The following is a 20,754-nucleotide window of genomic DNA, read 5'->3' as shown; positions in this document are numbered from 1 at the left end:
CCCCAGCCTGAATCCCTCCCTCCCACATGGCATCTCTTTAAATATTTGCTGGCTTTTTGAAGAGTTAGCATTGGCTGTTGTCATTGTGTGCACGCACAGACACACTTCCCCACAAAACCTGCAAAACTGTGAGATGCAGGCAAGTCTGGGAGATCTTTAATACAAAATAAAAAAACAGGCAGTTATCAAATTATGCTAATGTGCTGCTTACAGTTAAACAAGAATACATCATGATTCTTAGGGGGTGTACAGTTTCCCCCTCTATTTTGTAAGTCCATTTGTTTCCATTATTAAAAACTTCACTCATTTCATTATTCAGCCATTAAAAGCACATTTGTTTCAGCATTTATTTGTTCATGTTCAGTTCCATTCCCCCCTTTCTTTGTTGTTACTGTTTTATGTGGCGGCTGTGACAGACTTTGAGCTCTCAAATTTCAGCAGTGCCCTGTGCAATGCTAACATTTTACGTCCCCCACCTCTCATGCTCCATTCTATAGCATTGCTTTGACACCCCCTGCAGTGTGTGCCCAGTGCAGCCACACCAGTTGTGCCTCTGCTCCTGGTAAAGTCTTCCCTGTGGCTTGCTGTGGCATGGAAGCTGGGTGAGTGAAGAGATGCCCTGCTGAGGTTGAGATACGATCCCAGGTTTCCAGCCACTGCTGAAATCAGCTGATCAGAATCAAGCATAGTTTCTTATCTGTCCCCTTCTTCCCTTGTTTTCGTTTCTTGGTCACATGGGAGTGTGACAGAACATTGGGAACTCTTGTATGTTGCTAGATCCTGGAAACATAGGTTATTGTCTGCTTGTTTGACTAAGACAAGGAGGAAAAACTCTCTGGCCCAGTGCATCTTGTTCATTAAAGTGCTGTCTCTGTGTCCAAATGCTTTAGGGCTCTGGGACCATAACCCTGGGGTTATAGGCCACAAGAGCAGACCTGTCACACTGACTCCATCCCAAGCCTGCACTGCCTGCCCTCTTTCCCTCTTTCCCACGATGCCACCTCCCTCTTCCCAACCCACACAATCGCAATGTGTTTCTAAAATTCACTTGATTCCTTTCTTACCCCAACTAAATATGGAGCGGCAAATGCTATTTTTAGTCCCCGCTTGCCCTGGGACATGCCGAATGCACGTAATGAGTTGTGGCGTGACCTATTCTGTCCTTTCCTGTTATGTCACGAAGCTTCATCACCCATTTGGCTGTCTTCTCTCTTCCCCCGCCCCATCCCATTTCAGTTTCTTAAAGAGGCGCCTGCTAAGAAATTGGAGTGGAGGACTATTGCAAGAGAGAAAGGAAGCCCCACAGAGCACCATTCCCAGGCAAGCAAGCCACAGCCAGATACTCTATACTCTTTCAGAGTCCATCAGTCCCTCCTTTACACCAACCACATCGTGCAAGGAAATTGAGAAAGCCTCTTGGGAAACAGAGCAGAAGGAACAGCCCTTAGCAGAGTGAAGGGTGGACAGAGAATGCAAACTAGGTCAGACCCGTGTTAGCCAGCCTCATGCTCTCTCCTTCTGGATGCGGCATTGCAACCCGCCCATAATTTACATTCAGCACATTAGAGATTATCAGTGAGTGATACAATGCCAAGTCTTCCAATGACTTCTCAGTAGATCAACCAAATTTGAGTGATACCAAAATGCCAGCGGAAGAGTTTGTGCCTTCCCCCCTACCTAAAGCAAGTAGCTAGTCCTCCTGGGTGTAGTGGGGTACTCAGGGCAGGACTCTGAGGCAGGAATCCAGACCCCTGCTTAGCGGAATGAGCAGGAGGGCCCCCAAATGTTGCAAGGCTTGAAGTAAGTGAAATAATTACTCAGTGCCATCTAAAGCAGAAGCGGGTGACGCATAAGACCATTAAGTCCAGATCTAAACTCACCTACTGTAACTGGACCACTGCATGATAACAGAAACAACACTCCAGAATGTGTGGACAGAGATGGTAGAGCTGTACAAGAAAAGTGTAGAGAGGATGAGCAGCATCCCATTTATTTGGACTTACATCCTACTCTGCTTTGGATATACAGCCTAGATTTATTTATTTGTTAAACCCGAAACAAAACTCCTCACGCTAACCTGAAGCCTGGACCATGATTGCCTGAAAATATTAAACTTGCCCTGAATTGCTTTCTAGAATATAGGCAGGTCAATCTTCCAAGAGATTGCGTAATAGGTAGCAAGAATTAAAACTCTACATGTACTTTGTGTACAAACTTAGATAGTCAGTGGGTGGGTAAAGTTCTGTGATATTTTTCCGTTGCTGCACCTCAACCAGTCTCCCCAAAACCTGGTTCAAATGTAAGGTCTGGGTTGTGGGATGAGGCACATCCTCTGGGCCCCTCTACTTCTTTGCATACCTACATACTGCTCCATTCAGTTTTGGTGTTGATGTGTACACCTATACCCAATCTGGATGTCTGCAAAACATGACATGAAGGCTGGCAACATCAACCCTGCCATGTGGGAATCCCTTGCAGACGGCAGCAGTGCCTGGACACAGACAGTCAGCTCCTGCATCCAGAGCCGTGGCCAGAAGAGAAATGACCTCTGGGAGGAGCACAGAGAGAAGAAACGCTGTGGTGCATCAGCATCAGCATAGCTGGTCATCTTCATCCACCCCAGCTGCAACAATACATGTCTCTCCTGTATCAGTCTCTGCAGCCACAGCAGGTGCCTTAACCCTCCAACAGTTTGACTTCACCCCCAAAGGCATACCCTTCTATTGTCTCCCAAGACAACATTTGTCTGATCCTCTTTTAAAGCTATCTAGTTTGGTGGCCATCACTGCCTCCTGGGGGAGCAAGTTCTATAGTTTAACTTGGCACTAAAACATGAAGGACTTTCTTTTTATCTGTCTTGAATCTTCCAATATTCAGCTTCACTGGATGATCTATAAGTTACATGTTTATGTTTAGGGATGGGTGGGTTTCCTTTATAGGGTTTCCTTTTTAAAAGGAGTAGAATTGTAACAAAACCAAATGATTAGATGCAAAACATTCAGGCTCCAATCCCCCCCCCCCAAAATATATATTTGTGGGTCTATGTTAGTAGAGCTACATTTTAAAAACTTTAAATAACAGCCTGGAACTTAAGATTACAGTGAAAGTTTTTTCTTGCTTTAATAAATATTTCATAAGTGTGAAAATAAGAAATTCCACTTTGAGCCTTAGAAAGGCATACTTCTTTCTTTATTTTTTTGGTTTGGGCATAGAAAAGAAATTGTTTACTGGGGGGGAAAGCAAACAAACTCGAGAGTGGCTGTTAATGTATTGTTTACTGTAGGGGTATTGTTATAGACTGGGTGAATAATAGGTTTTAAGTAGTTGTGGTTCTTTTTGCAAAGGCAGGTTTTTCTTTCTCCTTTCACCTGTGCTTCTGTATTTGTGAAGATAAAAGTAAAATCAAAAGCACTGAATTGCACCCTTTAAATTGCATACGCCCACACAACAAAGCAGCTTAAAACAGTTGAGGCTCTCCTGCATCTTCATCCCCACCCTTCCCACCAATACCTTCCTATGGGCTCAGTCACGCTGCCTGCAGGATTATCCCAAGACACATGTGTTTTTCTTGCTTTTGCTACACGCTCTTTCATTTCCCTGTGAAAACCCCCGTTATTACGGGGGAGGGGGGATACATGAAGATGGCCATTGAGAGGGATGCAGGTGGCGCTGTGGGTTAAACCACTGAGCCTAGGGCTTGCTGATCAGAAGGTTGGCGGTTTGAATCCCTGTGACGGGGTGAGCTCCCGTTGCTTGGTCCCAGCTCCTGCCAACCTAGCAGTTCGAAAGTACATCAAAATGCAAGTAGATAAATAGGAACCGCTACAGCGGGAAGGTAAACGGCGTTTCCATGTGCTGCTCTGGTTCACCAGAAGCGGCTTTGTCATGCTGGCCACATGACCTGGAAGCTATACGCCGGCTCCCTTGGCCAATAATGTGAGATGAGCGCGCAACCCCAGAGTCGGTCACGACTGGACCTAATGGTCAGGGGTCCCTTTATATTTCCCTGTGCAACCCCCCGTTATTATGGGGGGGGGGATACATGAAGATGGCCATTGTCCCAAAGGGTGCCTATAGGTGTCTGGTGATCCTTCCCTGACTGCTTGAGGCAGATCCAGACTCTATGGAATGCATTGCTGGCTGCTGCCACAATGGGAGCAAAGTCCTTCAAATCTGAATCTGCCTCCTCCACAGCACGCCCCCCCCCAAAAAATACCACCTCTACAGTCAAAAGGCGACTGTCATCTCCTCCCACCATTAGGGAGGAAATGGGGGCTGTCTCCTGGGCTCCATGCACTCATCTGGTGTGACTCAGAGAGGGCCCCCACCTCCATGACAGCCTTTGATTCCCACTTCCACTATCAGGGAAGGTTGATTTGACTCCCCATTTTTATTTCCAGTGTAGTTCCCACCTTGTTCCTGATGCAGATATTCGCTCACTCCCTTTTCCCTAGGTGGGGGTGGGGGGGAGAGAGAGACACCATTTTGTGGTTTGCCTCAGGTGCCCAAAGATCTTGGGCTGCCTCTGCTATTCTCCATTGCCTTGCACCAAGTCACATCATCCTTCCATCTAGCTCAATGCTGTCTACACTGAGTGGCAGCAGCCCTGCAGCTTTTCAGGCAAGGGAAATTCTCAGCCCAACCTGCAGATGAACCCGGGACCTGCATGCAAAGCAGATGCTCTACCACTGATCTGTGGCCAGTGGGTGGGGGCATTTAACCCATTTCCTGCCAGTTGCTTTCCCACTGAAGCACCCTATGAAACTAGTTTCACCGCCTCCTGCATACCAGGTGGATGTCTTCTTGTATGGGGATTGGGGACAGCGGCCCTGCTCAGGAACCATATTCTCCAAATTCCCAGTTTCCTTTTCCCTTTTTTAAAAAGAGTGATTTTCCAGCATTTGTAGGCCCTGAACATATACAGGCACTAGCCTTTGTTTTTCATGTGAAAAATCAGCCTGCTCATCCCTTTCAGTGCGGTATTATACTTTTCCACCACCGCACTCCAGAAAGGTTCTTGCGGATGATATCACCGAACTCCAGCTCCCCACAACCCTGCTAGAAATGGCCCATGAGCAGGGATTATGGGGCTTGCAGTTAAACGATATCTGAAGGTTTTCATGTTGGCAACCCTAGTTGCAAATACAGTTCCAGAGCCCCATGAGGAGGCTGTTTCAGGGGCAAATGACTGGCAAGGAAATGGTTAATCACCCACTGATCTTCACCCTCCCCCCTCCTCAGTCCTCCCAGGCCCCTTGGCAGCAGGGAAAGGGGCCATTAGGGCAGCGGAGGTTGGGCCATTAGGACAAATACAATGCTGCCCCACCACCAACGCTCAGGCTGCCCTCCAGCCAGCCCCTACTTGCCTGCTTCCTTGAACCACCATTCCAGAGGGTGGAACTGCCTGTCAGCATTGTCTTCCTCAGGTCGCAGTGTTACCCCTTACAGAACTCACCAAGGAAGTGGGTGCAGGAACTTACCCAGTGCTTTTTCCCTTTAAAAATGTTTAGGGGTACTCCCATTTTCCTACTCCTATTGAAATACTGCCCCTCAATGAGGCCAAACTTAGATTCACAAAATGTTTAGGGGAATGCACCCCCCTGTGTCTCCCCAGAAAAAAGCACTGGACATACCTAAAGGTTGGGTAGGTTGGCTCCTGCCAAGGGTGCAGGCCCAGAAGGGTGCAAAGATCACACCTCTCCACTCTGGCTTGGAGTGGCCAGGAGCCTGTCCACCCATCTGCACACTCCCCGGGCCACTCCTCTGCTGCTCTGGGTGGCCAACATCTCCTTAGAATCATAGAATCATAGAGTTGGAAGAGACCACAAGGGCCATCCAGTCCAACCCCCTGCCAAGCAGGAAACACCATCAAAGCATTCCTGATCCTTGTCACGGATGCAAAGAACGTGTGTGTGTGTGTGCTTGCTGAAACAGTTCTTTGACAAGGGCGCAAGGGAGCCTAGTAGGTATGCCTCTGGGTGGATGAGGACAAAATTCAAATTCCTGGTGGCTCCACCTGGCTCTGGCTCCACCTACTGTTGGCCTCCGTGCCACTCTGATGGTCTGCCCTGTCCTGGCTATGCTTTCTGTCACTCATTTTACCCCAAACTTTTCTATTGCGGCCTGTCTAGCTGTACCTTTGTCCCTAAGTAGCTGTCACACAGGCAAACCATGGCAGACTTTCCCAAAGTAACTTTCTTGTTGTAGTCGCAGAGAAGGTGGGTTTGGACAGGGCCTATGGCACTCAGGGAGGAGTCACACACACACACACACACACACACACACACACACACACACACACACACCAGATCTGAATCCTCACTTCTCAAGGCTGCCTTAAGAAGACAAAAATTACTCCCAGAGATTCAATTGCTTCACATAAATCTCCTGAGCACAGACCGCATTGTCTCCCTTGGACTAGTTCAGGCATGCAGGGACAACATCCAATCCATCAATTGACTCCACCCTAAAGTAACTGTGATACAGGCAATAGGGAACATAGAAAGCTGCCTTATGCGGAGTCCCTGGTCCCTCCGGCTCAGGATTGTCGATGCCTGACATGGGGGGGGGGAATCTTGTTCAGCCCAAGGGCCACAGTCCCTTCTGGGCAACCTCCCAGAGGCCACACGCCACTGCTTTGTGGGGCCAGAGGTAAAAATTGGGCAGACCAGGGAATGCAAATGTACCCTTTGTCTAGGAGACTCGTCTCTACACACACTCACAGAAACCTCTCTATCCTATCCTCCTCCCTCCCCTCCTCACTGCATGTTTATGGGGGTTTAAAGCCCACATTAAACATGGGGCAGTTCCGTTTGGGGCCAGATATGGATCAGCCCCATAATGATCCAAGCTGGCTTGTGATTGCTCTGTGGTTGCCATATCAGCCTCTAGATCAGGGGGGCTGTGCCCTGCCTTCCCCTAGGCACAAGGCATACACCCCTCACATTTTAAAGTCAGTGGAGGGGGTTAGGCTGGCTAGCCCCATCCACAGCTGGTATTTGGCACCCATTGGTTGTCCAACCTCTACTCCATGCTGGCAAAAGACATTGTGAGAAAGTATTGTTTTTTGGAATTCTACGACAGTCAAAACCATTGCAGGCCTTTTCTCTATGATAAAAATGCTGCAAACAAGACCATACTTTTTTCTTTTTCTAAAAAACCCCAGTCCATTTATTTTCACATATGCTAATGCCAAATGTTGATTTTGCTGCAGGAGCACGGACACTCGGCAGAAGGGACGTTTGTCAAAAGCTGGCAGTGTGTTCTTGCTGTTCTCCCAGGCACGTCCAGGAAATATTGCTTTTGTTGTGAAAGCTCTCCCCTGCCCCTCCCTGGCCAGACTCTCTTTTGACACCACAAGATGTGCAGATTCCGTCCCTTGCTTTTCAGAGTTTGGAGCTTATCAATTATGGAGGATGCGGCAAAAATGCCCACATTCCTTGGAAAGGAAATAGCAAGGTCTGGGAATCTGGGATGGTGTCATAACTGGAGTATTACTTTTACCAGAGAGAGCCGGGTTCAAATCCCAACTTGCCCAGGAAGCTTATTTTGTTGCCCCTGGCACACCAGTCCCTTCTTCTCAGGCCAGCCAGATTTGATGTGAGGATGGGGAGCTACACCTCCACATGCGCTCTTTTGAGATCCTTGGTGGGCTAAAAGTTGTGGGGTGGACTGGATGACCTGCAGGGGACCTTCTCATCCAGTGATTCCATGAACAACGGGGCCTAGACAGCCCCAGCCAGCACAGCCAATGGTCACAGGTGATTTGTGAGTTGTAGTCCAACAACATCTGGAGGGTGCCAGGTTGGGGAAGGCTGGCTTAGGCTGTACTTCTGCCTTAGCTCAGCCTGTATATCTGTAAGCAAACCCAAGTTTAAAAAAGAAAAACAACTGCCAAGAAATCTCCAGGGCTCTGTTTCCAAATGGAAACAAAATCTGGGTGAGCGCTGCACCCCAGGAACATCTCACTGGTCACAGAATAGAGGAGACCTGCAACAACATAGCTACATGAGAGAGCACAGTCTGCATTGGAAGAGGGCACCCTAGTCTCTTTCAGTGGAACTGTTTGTGGGATAGCTGAAATATAGGCAGCAGTTCATTTCTTTAAAATCCTTTCGACTGTGTTGAAAACATGACACACAATACATGAAACTTAGCATGCAGAATATCACAATGCTTGGGGAATTTATGAAATGTAAATATTTGCAAGATTAAGGACAGGATCTGGTCTGTGCCCTGTGCAGGGCAGCATAGACCCCGGGCACCAGCGCAACTCAGTGACACAGCGGCCTTGTACCATCTCTGCTAAGAGGCATCATGACTCTGAATACCAGTTGCTACAAATCACAGGGGGACAAATGTAAGCTTTGTATCAGATGTACAAATATAGGGCGGGAGACACCTGGCTTACTAGCAGTACATGTGAAAAGGATCTAGGGGTCCTGGTGAACCAAAAGCTTAAAATGTGTCAGCAGTGTGATGCAGCAGCAAAAAATGCCAATGCTATTCTAGGCTGCATCAAGTAATAGTCCCATTGTATTCTGCCTTGATCAGATCATACTTGGAGTACTGCATCCAATTCTGGGCACCACAATTTAAGAAGGATCATGTTGACAAGCTGGAACATGTACAGATAAGGGCAACCAAGATGTTCAAAGGTATGGAAAGCAAGCCTTATGAGGAAGAGTTGAAGGAGCTGGGTATGTTTATCCTGGACAGGAGGAGACTGAGAGGAGATATGATAGCCGTCTTCCAATATCTCAAAGGCTGTCCCATGAAAGAGGGAATAAGCTGATCGGCAGTGGAATTTGCTACCAAGGAGTGTGGTGGAGTCTCCTTCTTTGGAGGTCTTTAAGCAGAGGCTTGACAGTCATATATCAAGAATGCTTTGATGGTGTTTCCTGCTTGGCAGGGGGTTGGACTGGATGGCCCCTGTGGTCTCTTCCAACTCTATGATTCTATAAGAATTGAAAACATTTTCTTTTCACCCCTGCAAACTGACATATAGTCAAATTCCCAAATCAGATTTCTCTCTCTGTGTGTAGAATCCTGTAGATGCGAAAGTCGCAAGTCTATAATCATTGCTTCTAACACACACAGAGGGAGGGGGTGCCTCTGATGATTCCAGCTTGGCTCTGAAGTATAAGGGCAAACATCTCTTGGAAGGCAAATTCCTTTGCTAGTAAAACATAGTTGCTTTCAAAAGGTGCAAACCCTCAAATTTCCCTTGTGGCATTTTTTAAATGCTTTTGTAGAAGAAGGTAGCAGTTTCATGCACTCAAATCTTTTCTGGCACATAAACCACAAATGGCCTGAGGGCAACCCGTTATGAGCAAAGAAAAACTTTGAATCAAACTCCCAATCGCTTCTCACCCCCCCCCCCCCCACTTTCTCCCCTCTGTTTTACGTTAATAATATTGATAAGCTACACACATCACGTTCTCAGAAGCGTCAACTGCAAATGATTCAGGACAGAACTTCATATGAGGCAGGCATGCCCAGGTTTTCAGGGCTAACAAGGGGTTGGGGGGGGCACCTGCAGGGAAGATCGGCAGCAGGAAGAGGTGATTTACAGACAAGGAGGGCATTCAATAAGAGGAAATTTTAGGGTACGGAGTGGATTAGGAGCCCACTTCACCCCACTGCCCCACTGACTCCTCCACTCTACATTTATGCCAGAACGAGGAAGTACGTTTACATAATATGTGCAGTTCTGCACTGAAGTTCACATGCCATTGTGGCTGTCAAGTGATAAGCTACTTTGGTTGATCAATTACGGTACCTTAAAATTTTAAAATGGCACAATATCAGCATAAGCTGCTTATTCAGGTTCTGGGAAGAACTGCAAGATTAGTTAGCTGCTGAATTATCAAATGTTAACCACTCATTACTACTAAGCTAATTTAAGAAAGAAAGAAGTTATTCTCTATTGAGTAGCACAGCAGAAGCAAAATAGCCTTAACAAACATGATAAATTGTGCCCTATTCGGTAACGCATCAGAACCAAAAGAGCCTTAACAACAATTGTGCCCTATGCCCTGAACCAAACTAGTCACCACCAATATCACCACCACCACCAAATAAATAAAGCCGGGTAACACACCAAACCAAAACAGTCACAGCCACCAGCGCCGCAGCTTGTCTTTAACTTGCAGCCATGCTGTTTAAACTTTGCCACCATCAATCAATCAGTCCAAGGATGCAATCATCCATGGTTGCATCTTGTGGAGCTCCCATCAATTTCAGTATCACAGACAACTCTGAGGCAAGGTAAGCTGCAGCAGCGATATGCCCAGCATAGGTTGTTCCTTTCTGGACCCACTTCTGCAACCCACAAACTAGCAATGTGTGCCATTTCCCTCAGCCCTGACATGGAAGATGCAGCCAGTAGATGGAGAAGCCTTGGAGTTGGCATGGCCTGTCAAAAGCCAGCTAAGTTATAATGAGAAAAGTGCTGGCATGAGATTGGCAACTGGAGAGAGAAAGGTAGGAGATCAAGGAGCTGTGTTTATCCTAATTTCCATCACCATATGCTTCCCTGGAACAATTTCAAATGCCAAAAGGAATCTATGAGTGACGGAGTAGCGGGGAATAGGATACTTTTATAGGCTGCCAGCTGCTTACATTACTGTGTCAGCCATAAATCCACACTCCTCATGTCATCATTGATGGAAACAGTGTGAGCATTTCAGAATTGGTGGTATGGCGAGAAGAGCATTGTGAAAGATTGGTCCAATCTTCAGCCTCCACATTCAGAAGGAATGTTGTCTACGAGGAAGGCTGGGCAGCAACCATTCAAAGTGGAGGCTATGCCATGGCAACCCAGCTCTAGCTCCACCCACATACACTGTGATGTCACGTTAGTGGGTCATGGAAGTGGCACATGCTGAGGATGGGTAGGGCTTGCTGAGGCACAGCCCTGCCCCATGAGATGTGATGCAGTGGCTTCTCCATCCAAAGGCCCTGGGCAGGATCTAACCATGACAAGAGAATTTCCCCACTCTGATAAGTCCACTCAATACTTCTGAATTTCTAGTATCAACACTCTTTCACCCTTGAGGAAAGCACAGCTCAGTAGTAGAGCATGCATACATATATATGCAAAAGGTTCAACCCCTGGCATTTCCAGGTAAAAAGCATCATGGCAGCAGCTAATGGCAAATACACCCTTCCACTAGGAGCACAGGACAGGCACTGCCAGTCAAAACATGTGGTGTAGTGTTTAGCGTGTTGGGCGAGAACTTGGGGTACCCGAGTTCAAATCCCCACTTGGCCATGAAGCACACTGAGTAACCTTGGGCCACTCACCGTCTCTTAGCCTAACCTACCTCACAGGATTGTTGTGAGTATAGGAATGGGCAGTGGGAGAACTATGGACACCACCTTGAGATCATTGGAGGAAAGGTAGGATATTAATGTAATAAAAATAATAGCATCGGGGTGGCAACTGTGAGAATGGTACTAGATGGGCAACGTATCAGCAGGCTGGACAGGCCTTTAGCTTTGCAGGAGTACATAAAATCTTTGAGGGGAATCTAATAGGCAAACCCCAAAATGGACCAATGAGCACTCAGCATGCCCAGTGAGATGCAATGCCGACTGGCTATTGGGAAGAGGAATGTGAAACTAGGGGGTGGGAAATGGAATGGAGTGCCAGGATTCTGAACAGGAGGGCTCAATGTTGCAACATTTTGTTGTCGACCCCTTGTCTTTTCAAATGCAGGGCAATGTTAAAGGAGAGCAAAAGGCACTGACTGAACTTTTCCTCCCACTGTGTAGGAGAACTTCGCTTTCCCCAAAGCAAGAAGCACTGGCTCAGATCATCCAATGATTCTTTCTTTCTACCTCATCATAACCTAAGAAGAGTGAGATCACACATTCAATGCAACCAGAGTCCTGTTCTCTTCATTCCCAACAACAGTCAAGGAACTCACATGAAACCCCCCTTTGGTGGCTAGACATCATACTTCAGCCAGCACAAAGTGGACTGTAGTCCATGAGAGCTTACAATCACAGGAGAGAGGGGGAGAAATAGAGGAATGCATGGTGGGGCTGTGCTATCCACTGACCACTTCTTTAGTTTACAAGCATTTTAATGTTGCTCACACATTTCCAAGGTTGTTGTTGTTTTTCCTTACATTTCTATGCAACCTCTCTCCCATCCTGGAAGGCAAAGCGCCATTCATGTGCTTCCTGTCCAGTCATCCATCAAGAAATGGATCAGACCTAAACCGCCTTAGCCTCAGTAAGGTGGTAGTCACTTATGCCTTCCGGCCAAAGCCTGGGGACTATGGATTGGCAGATGCTGATTGCTTGAAGTGAAAGCATGGACTTTCCAGATTCTGCACTTGCTTACAGCCTCCACCTCCTGGTCAGCCTGACTCTAGGCTTCTCTGTTCCTTCGCTCCCCCAGCTTCCAAGGTGCTCTTTCCAGCCACCTGTCTTCTCACAACCATGCCCTGACCTGACCTGGATACATCCTGTCTCTGGAGCCTGGGTAAAGTTAGCCCTTTTGAAAGTAATCCATATGTACAAAATACGGATGGGGGACAGGGAGCAGGGTCCTGCCACTGGAGCCACTACCGACACCTTGTGCACCACAGACCCTGCCCACCCCGAAGCATGAATGTTGATCAGGATGTTTGCAGGAGAGCTGACTTGCATTCAGCTCCATGGGATTGGGATCTTGCCATGCAGCTCTCCAGACTACATGGAGCACATGTGCATGTTCAGCTGGATGTGGATAGACTGTGTGGGGAGGCAGCAGGCTCAGTGGCTAGGTGTGGGCCCAGCGGCACAGCTCTGCTATTTGAACCCATTCAAATTAACATCTCCCTTCCCATACAAGAATTGGCAGTGTTTTACAGCATCCTGTTGCTGACCCCACTCCCTGGACAAATGAAGCACTTCTGAAACATTAGAGCATCTCAATCAGCAGCAGAATATGGGGAGAGAAAGCAGTCAGGCCTTTGAAAGCAGAAGGACATTTTCCAGACCATCTCATAGATAAGAGAGTCTGCCGATTAAGATTGTACCAAGTGTGTCTTCTCCCAACACGGATCCTATTAGATGTGTGGAAGCTCCTTTGTGTCACGGTCCGGTCGGCGGGCGGTTGAAGCCCTGGCTGAGGACGTCAGGACCAGGGCAAGATGGTGGTGTAGAAGCAGGAACCGGTGCAGGGTTGAGGGTCCAGCAGCAGGCAGTCGCAGGGTCAAGGAGCAAGGCAGAGACGAAAGTCTGGGAGTCAAGGAGCAAGGCGTCGGCAAGGCAGAGGTCCAAGGGTCGAGGATCAAGGCATCAGCAAACGCGAGGGTCCAAGGAGCAAGGCGTCGGCAAGGCAAGGGTCCAAGGAGCAAGGCGTCGGCAAGGCAAGGGTCCAAGGAGCAGGGAGCAAGAGGCCAGAGGCAACCAGGCAGGGATAGTGTTGCTGTGGCAAAGAGCTGAAGGGAAATGCTGAGCTTTTATCCCTCCCAGCTCCTGCCACCAGGTGCAGTGAGATATCAAGTGGTCTCACCTGAGTGGTCACTCCTTGCCTCTCCAGCACAAGCTGAGGCCTCATCTGAGTGGCCACTCCTTGCTTCCCCAGCACAAGCTGAGGCAGGCCCCAGTCCTGCAAAGCACTACAGGCCCCAGAGCCTGACTCCTGTCCATACTCCTGACACTTTGTTTGTTTTCAGCCCCATTTCTGAGACCATGTGAAGGTTGCATACTTTGAAAGAAGTCAGGGGTGGCAGACCTTGCCACACCCTACCCAGTTATGCAGAGGTAGAAGGGAGACAGGCTAAAGGCAGATCTGTGCTGGATGACGCATGGTAACATTAAGCTCTCCAGGGTGCCACTGCATTCCTGATGCAACCATTGAGAGCACCATGAGACTGAGATGTTTCCCTGCACCCGCCCCCCCCCCAAGCTGACCAGAATGCCTCCCCCCTCCTGCACTGGAGATGGTGGTGATGCAGGACCTGCCCAGGTTGGGAGGGACAGAGGCTGCAATTGTGTTTTCAGGAGGAGCACTGAGTATTTAAATGTGTCACTGATTGGGACCCAATTAATTTGGATGACCAGCGCTTGTCCTCTAAACACTTATTTTGTTTTTTAATTAAGCTCTTCCAAGTTCAACAGGGGAAGAGGGGGAACTTCCACCCATCCATCAATAGAGCTTTTTGCCCTGGACAAGCAAGGGCATATCCAAGTGTCGATGAGGAACACAAGACTCTTTTAGTCTCCCACTCAACTATGGAAAATGTAACTTGAAAGAAGAGACATTGTGCATACCTTTGTAAACCAAGAAAACTTCAATAAAATGTTTAAACCATTTTTAAAAAGTACAGTGATCAGGCTGAAAGGTACTTCAGGGAAGGGGAAAAAAAAACCCTCAGCCTGAACTTTCTGTGGCTGCAGCTCACCTCCTGCAGTGAAGTATGACCAGAGCTGGATCCAGGCCATGGATTTTATTTATCTTGCTGTAGAATTAGGCAGGATCCCTGGGTCTGTCACATCCCTTCCCAGAGAACCCTGTTGTGAGAAAGTCTAGCTAGATGGACCACATGTCTGATTTAGCCCGACAATGTCTACTGTGTTTCCATGCAAAATTCATAGCCAGGAATGGGCCAATTATGTTCCCATGGAGTCCCATTGGGCCGCATTGCCTTTTGGTTGGTTTCCTTCAGCACGGAAAATTGAGAGGTAGGTGTGTGTGTGTGTGTGTGTGTGTGTGTGTGTGTGTGTGAGAGAGAGAGAGAGAGAGAGAGAGAGAGCCATTCCACCTTTTCAACATTCACCCACTGATTTATTCACCCCATATGCTGGTGCTTCTCCACCGAAGTGCTTAGCATTTCCATGGGTAATTCATAATTATTAATTATGAAAATCAAGAGTAGAGTTGTCCATTGCATACAGCCAGGCAAAGATAAACGACCTGATCTCTTCTTATAAGGCCAGGATGAGATGTTGTTTTTGCAGAGACTGGCTTTAACTTCATGTTTCACTTTGGAGGAAAAAGGGGATTTATTGGACACACTGCTGGATAATACAGTCTGAATGCAGCTGGCACAATGAATCTTAAATTAAATGGGGAGTGGAATGCTGGGTGGGCCTGAGAGCAAGGCGACACAACATGTATTATGGCAGAGCAGAGTGCCCTATAGCAAAATTGCTCTTCTGAAAATCACAATTTATTGTTTAGCGGCTAAACTGGTATCCACATCTTCCTCCAGAAGAACACACAACAGCTTACATATGGTAATAGCCTGGGCTGCCATCTATTCCCAAATGCAAATGGTTACTATTCCAAAACAAAGCAGCAGCCCCCAAAGGAAAGAATGTTGAAACACACTCAAAACAGAATTAAATCAGGACAGGACAAAGCAAATCAAATAGCCAGTGTCAATCCTGAAATCAAGTGGCTAATAACTATCCATTTACAGGCCCTTGGATGTGGTTCCACAAGATTTTTAATCATTATTACTACGGGGCTGCTGCCCCTGGTCAACCCACTCACTAACTCCACCTACCCACTGAACCATTTGTCAACTGCCCTGAAACCACAGCTGCCCCCCACTCTCTTAGCCTCTTTCAGATCACCCTTCCCTGTCCCCCTGCAGCTCACCTCTCTCCCCACTCTTTCTTAAAGGAGGGGAGGTGCTTCACAGAGTGGCTCTTGCGAAAATGACCCTCCCACCTCCCTTACACCTTTCTGTTGAGCCCTTGTCCTCATCGCACCCCAAAGACCCAACCCAAAGAGATCATGCCCTTTGGTATCACCCCTGTCAGCATCACAGCCCCGCAAGAGGTGCTGGTTTGGGTTGTGTCCTGAGCTCCTGGGGATTGGCAACAAGGTGGTGGCGGCGGCAAGTACACAAGGACGGGGTTTTTTAAGGAATATGAGGGAATGGGGGTTGGCATGGGGCTGGCAAGTGGGTTTGGTGGGATGTAAGGCAGTTTGGCAGGCAATGCCCCTAGTTTTTTTTTTGTGGGGGAGGAGGTTTCTCACATCTAAAAGGTTTTGAGTTCTGCTGGATTTTGCCCATCAACATGAGATGTTACAAGATTCAATAGTTTATAAAGACCCCAAATAGATTTGGCACTTGCATTTGTAGGAAATCTGTAAAACTTTATATTCTGCCACAATTCCATTTCAGTGCTACTTCAGATCTGCATTGGGTGTTCAGCACTTCCATCTGGGTTGCACTCTGCAATCGTGACAGAATCACTATCCTTTTTATTTAAAAAGGGGGGGGCAGAGGCAGAGAAAATGTGAATTGAAAAAGACAAGGCAGAGTCTGAGCAACAGAAAGGAAGAAAAATGATGTACCGTATATTGCTCTCCTTCAGCCTTGGCTTCCCATCTATAAAATGGGAATAATAGATTGCTTTCCTTATATGGCAATTATGAGCTTGAATTAGATAAGAAATTTAAATGTGTTTTCAAACTGCTGTAAAGGTAGCCAATAGTCAGTTCCACTTAAATTTTGCTTTTGAAGGTGGACACCTATGATTTAATTTAGAAATTTCTGCATAACAAACAAATGTATTGGTTGGGCAGCTGTGCTTGTTCAGGGCACACAACTCCCTAATTCAGGATGGAAATCTTATTTTAAAGAACACTGGATTCACCTATACCTTAGATGAATTCTCAGCCCTGCAGAAACAGACATGATTACTCTATAAGCCCAATTAAGGGTGTTATTAAACCTGTTACCACTGCACATTAAAGTCATATTAAGAATGCACAGATATTGCACAGATATTGGGTGCCTTGTATGAATGAAGCCATTCCATCTACACTGCTGAAAATCATTAGGTGAGGGAATTCCCTCCAGTTCATTCTAGATCACTTTACATTCTGAATGGGTACAGAATGTGCCAAGCCATTTCAACTGCACATTAACAGAGGGCTTGGGTGCCAGTGAGCATTATAGAATTAAGTCTTTTAATCCTGCACCAGGAACAAGGAGAGTGGTGGTGGTGAGAATCTAGTAATTAGGAATAAGATACCTTAAAAAATGTGGCCAGGCTTGGGTTGTTGATTACTTGATAGAAATTTCCACATCAGTATCAGATCACTGACTGAGTGACGTATTTGCATCATTAACAGTGGAGGCTTATAAACCTGTACCTGTTGGGTTAAACCCAGGAACAGATTTATCAGGAGATTCTGGGCAAGTTGAATAATTACAGAACCACATTTCAGCACCTTTCCACTCCACACACAGCTGTTAACAGCTACCAACCCCTAAAAGCAGAATGGGGAAACCCATGCGCCAAGCACTTTGAACATGCCTATTTACTCAGCTTTGCAAACCACAAGACACAGTGTGATATTTAAGCCTTTTCCTGATAGCCATGTGCGACAAGGATTTGCATGCAGATAAGTGAGTGGGCTAGAGGACTCTATCCCTCCTCCCTGCCCAGTATAGAAATCTAGCTGGCTACTAGAGGATGGAATACCCATCCTCAGCACCAGTGTTAAAAACTGAGATATGAAAGCTAGGGCGCTAAATGGTACCTTAAACCTTGGTTATGGGCGCAACAACAGAATGTCTAGGTGCACATTTTTATAACAAGAATACAAAGCTGAAAATGAATGAACTGCAGCTAAAATATTATGTTCATTTCCCACATGAACATAACTCCCATCAGCCCCAGCCAAGGGATATTGGGAGTTATCATAGAATTGTAAAATTGGAAGGGACCTCAAGGGTTATCTAATCTGACCCCCTGCAATGCAGGAATCTCAGCTAAAGCATTCGTGACAGATGACCATCCAACCTCTGCTTAAAAACCTCCAAGGAATAAGAGTCTACAACCTACCAAGGGAGACTTTTCCACTGTCATTTAGCTCTTACTTCCTGATGTTTAGTAGGAGTCTCCTTTCTTGTAACTTGAAGCCATTGGTTTGAGTCAGGGGTCCCCAGACTATAGCCCGGGGTCCAGATATGGCCCGTGAGGCTCATTTATCTGGCCCCCCAGAGACCCCCGTCGCCCGCTGCCACTGCTAGCTCTTATCGGCGCGGCTGCCCACTTCCAGGTCACCGGGAGTGTTGGAAATAGCTTGTGTGCATGCGCTAGCGTCATTTCCGGTGCACTTCCGGGTTGGAGGAGGCCATGCACATGCACACAAGTTATTTCGGGTGTTCCGTCAACCCCGGAAGTGCACTGGAAATGACACTGGCGCATGAGCACAAGCTATTTCTGACGCTGCCAGCGACCTGGAAGTACGCCGGAAATTGTGTATGGGCGCACGGTCCCCCGTGCTCTGGCCCACTGCACGATTCGGTGCTCGAGGCACCGGCCCAAGGCCAGGTAAGTCTGGGGACCCCTGGTTTGAGTCCTATCCTCCAGAGCAGGAGAAAACAAGCTTATTCCTCCTTCCATGTGACAGCCCTTGAGATATTTGAAGATGGCTATCATATCTCCTGTCAGTGTCCTCCTGTCCAGGGTAAACATACCTAGCTCCTTCAACTGTTCCTCATAAGGCTTTTCTAGGCTAAACATACCCAGCTCTGTCAAGCACTCCTCATAAGTCTTGGTTCCTATCCCAGACCCTTGATCATCTTGGTTGCCCTCCTCTGCACATGTTCCAGCTTGTCAACATCCTTATTATATCATGGTGCCCAGAATTGGACACAAGGGGCAGCAATCCCATGGTCCAATACATGCTTTGCTTGCATAACATCCCAGGTCCAATCACCAGCATATCCATCCAGAAACTTTGGGTAACAGGTGGTGAGAAAGATCTACCATAGACACTGGGGACCTGTTAGGCTAGATGGGATAAAAAGTCTGACCTGGTAGGTCTCTGTGAAAGCATGTGAAAAAGACCTTATGAAACTACAGAAGGCAGATTGGGAGTCACGTAGGAGTGCCAGCAGTTAGATGGTGTGGCTCAGATGTCCTTCATTGTTCCTTGCCCCTCTCCCCATGAAGAGGAAAGGAAGATCATCTGACCCTGCAATCCCACAATCACTTTCTTGGGAATACAGGAGGAATCCATAGCTGCCAAGTTTTCCCTTTTCTCGCGAGGAAGCCTATTCAGCATAAGGGAAAATCCCTTTAAAAAAGGGATAACTTGGCAGCTATGGAGGAATCACTTTTTCAAAGTACACATCCACCACAGTTTCACTGTTAATTTGCACAAGTTACGCAAGCCATATAATACTGCCTCTTTATTTTTAGTGAAGGGATACTGCTCTAGGGACATCCTCCCCCCAAAGGAAGAATATTCTACTGCTAAGCAATACAAGGTTAACACAAAGTAGACAAACATTGTATTATGCCTATTTCATTGCTTGTACCAATTTCAAATGGGTTAGTATTCTTTCTGCCAATCAACACTCCAGAAGAGCTCATGGCCCACCTCCCACTCTGAGAACCAGTCACTAAGAGAAGTCAATACCATGCAATATTATTATTTTTCATAAACTATTTTTATTTCATTTCAAAAGGAGTATAAAAACACACAGGTATAATACTAGGGGAAAATAACCCATAAACAAATTCTCACATGTAAGGCAGTGGTAGGTGACACTTGAGACATCCATGTACACAAACTGTCTAGTATAATAAATGGGAAGGGTGCTGATACCGACAAAACACCAGGAAGTCTCCCATTATTAAAAATCAATGTTTATGGAGATGGTCAGACCAAAATGGTAGCTCAAAGTCCAGAGAAAAAAGAATATATGGCTCTAATGGTGGATATTTCCAGTTTAACAGCTGCTGAAAGGAATATAAGTGTCTTGTGGGGCACTTGTTGGAGGTCCACAGTAAAAACAAACAAACAAACAAACAAACAAACAAACAGATCTGAGCTAGTTGGGTATAATCTGGGACACCATGGAGGAAAAGTCTCCTGGAACATTCCCCCTCCCCCAGGTGCTTTACCACCAGTTTAAAGTTCTAAGTAGGTTCCTCAGTAAGATTTGGTCAGAATTCAATGCCCTTTGCCAGCTGAATTGTCACACTGGATGCTCTTGATGGGCCATTCTGATCTTAATATTGCTCAAGCCAATGAATTACAAGCAATTTCCTGCCAAAACACAGACAAAGCAGCCTTGCCAAGTTCCTTTCTCCTTTCCTTTCCTTTCCTTTCCTTTCCTTTCCTTTCCTTTCCTTTCCTTTCCTTTCCTTTCCTTTCCTTTCCTTTCCTTTCCTTTCCTTTCCTTTCCTTTCCTTTCCTTTCCTTTCCCCTCTTGATGCAGTTATGATGACCCCTGTCAAATGAGAATTGGATGGGAACCTGTTTTTTATTGGTATCGATGTGTATCTGCTTGCCTGCCTGCCCACGCATAGATGTATCAAAGCCAACCTGCATAAATCTATGCACCAGAGATCCTTAACTCTAAAGATAGCTTATCTACCTGGAAAAACAATATCTCATAATAATGATCACTTAAGAAATACAGATCTGATGCACTGAGCGGTATCATTCATTTATTGCTATGACAGATAAAATTAATATCTTGCACAGTCATCAAATGCATATGTCAGGAATGACAGCTTACTGTCTGTCACTCCTAGGTTTTTAAAGAACACTGCACTGTCCTTTCTATTATCTACTGATGTATTACACCAATTCCACTTTGATTGATGAGCTGGAGGATCCCACAGAGGAGATTAAGCAGGCTTGCCAAACAATGCCATTGCAGTTCGCTGTCCAGCAGAATCTGCTCCCTTGGCTCAGAGCTGTTCTCGGTGCCACAGGTGACGATGAGGGGAAACAGCATTAATGTATGTGTGCGTGTTCATACACAC

The 20,754-nt window shown here is 46.7% G+C and overlaps 1 protein-coding gene across 4 annotated transcripts in view; it reads right to left on the bottom strand.

Annotated features, from left to right (window-relative positions):
• The window catches only part of OLFM2 (olfactomedin 2), a 209,453-nt gene that overhangs the window by 74,677 nt on the left and 114,022 nt on the right, over positions 1-20,754 (bottom strand). The gene's annotated exons all lie outside the window — the stretch shown is intronic.

Source organism: Zootoca vivipara, chromosome 2, assembly GCF_965207765.1.
Source record: "Zootoca vivipara chromosome 2, rZooViv2.hap1.1, whole genome shotgun sequence".
Classification (NCBI taxonomy): Eukaryota; Metazoa; Chordata; class Lepidosauria; order Squamata; family Lacertidae; genus Zootoca; species Zootoca vivipara.
The sequence above is the reverse complement of the archived record's forward strand: the minus strand, read 5'-3'. Positions and strand labels throughout refer to the sequence as shown.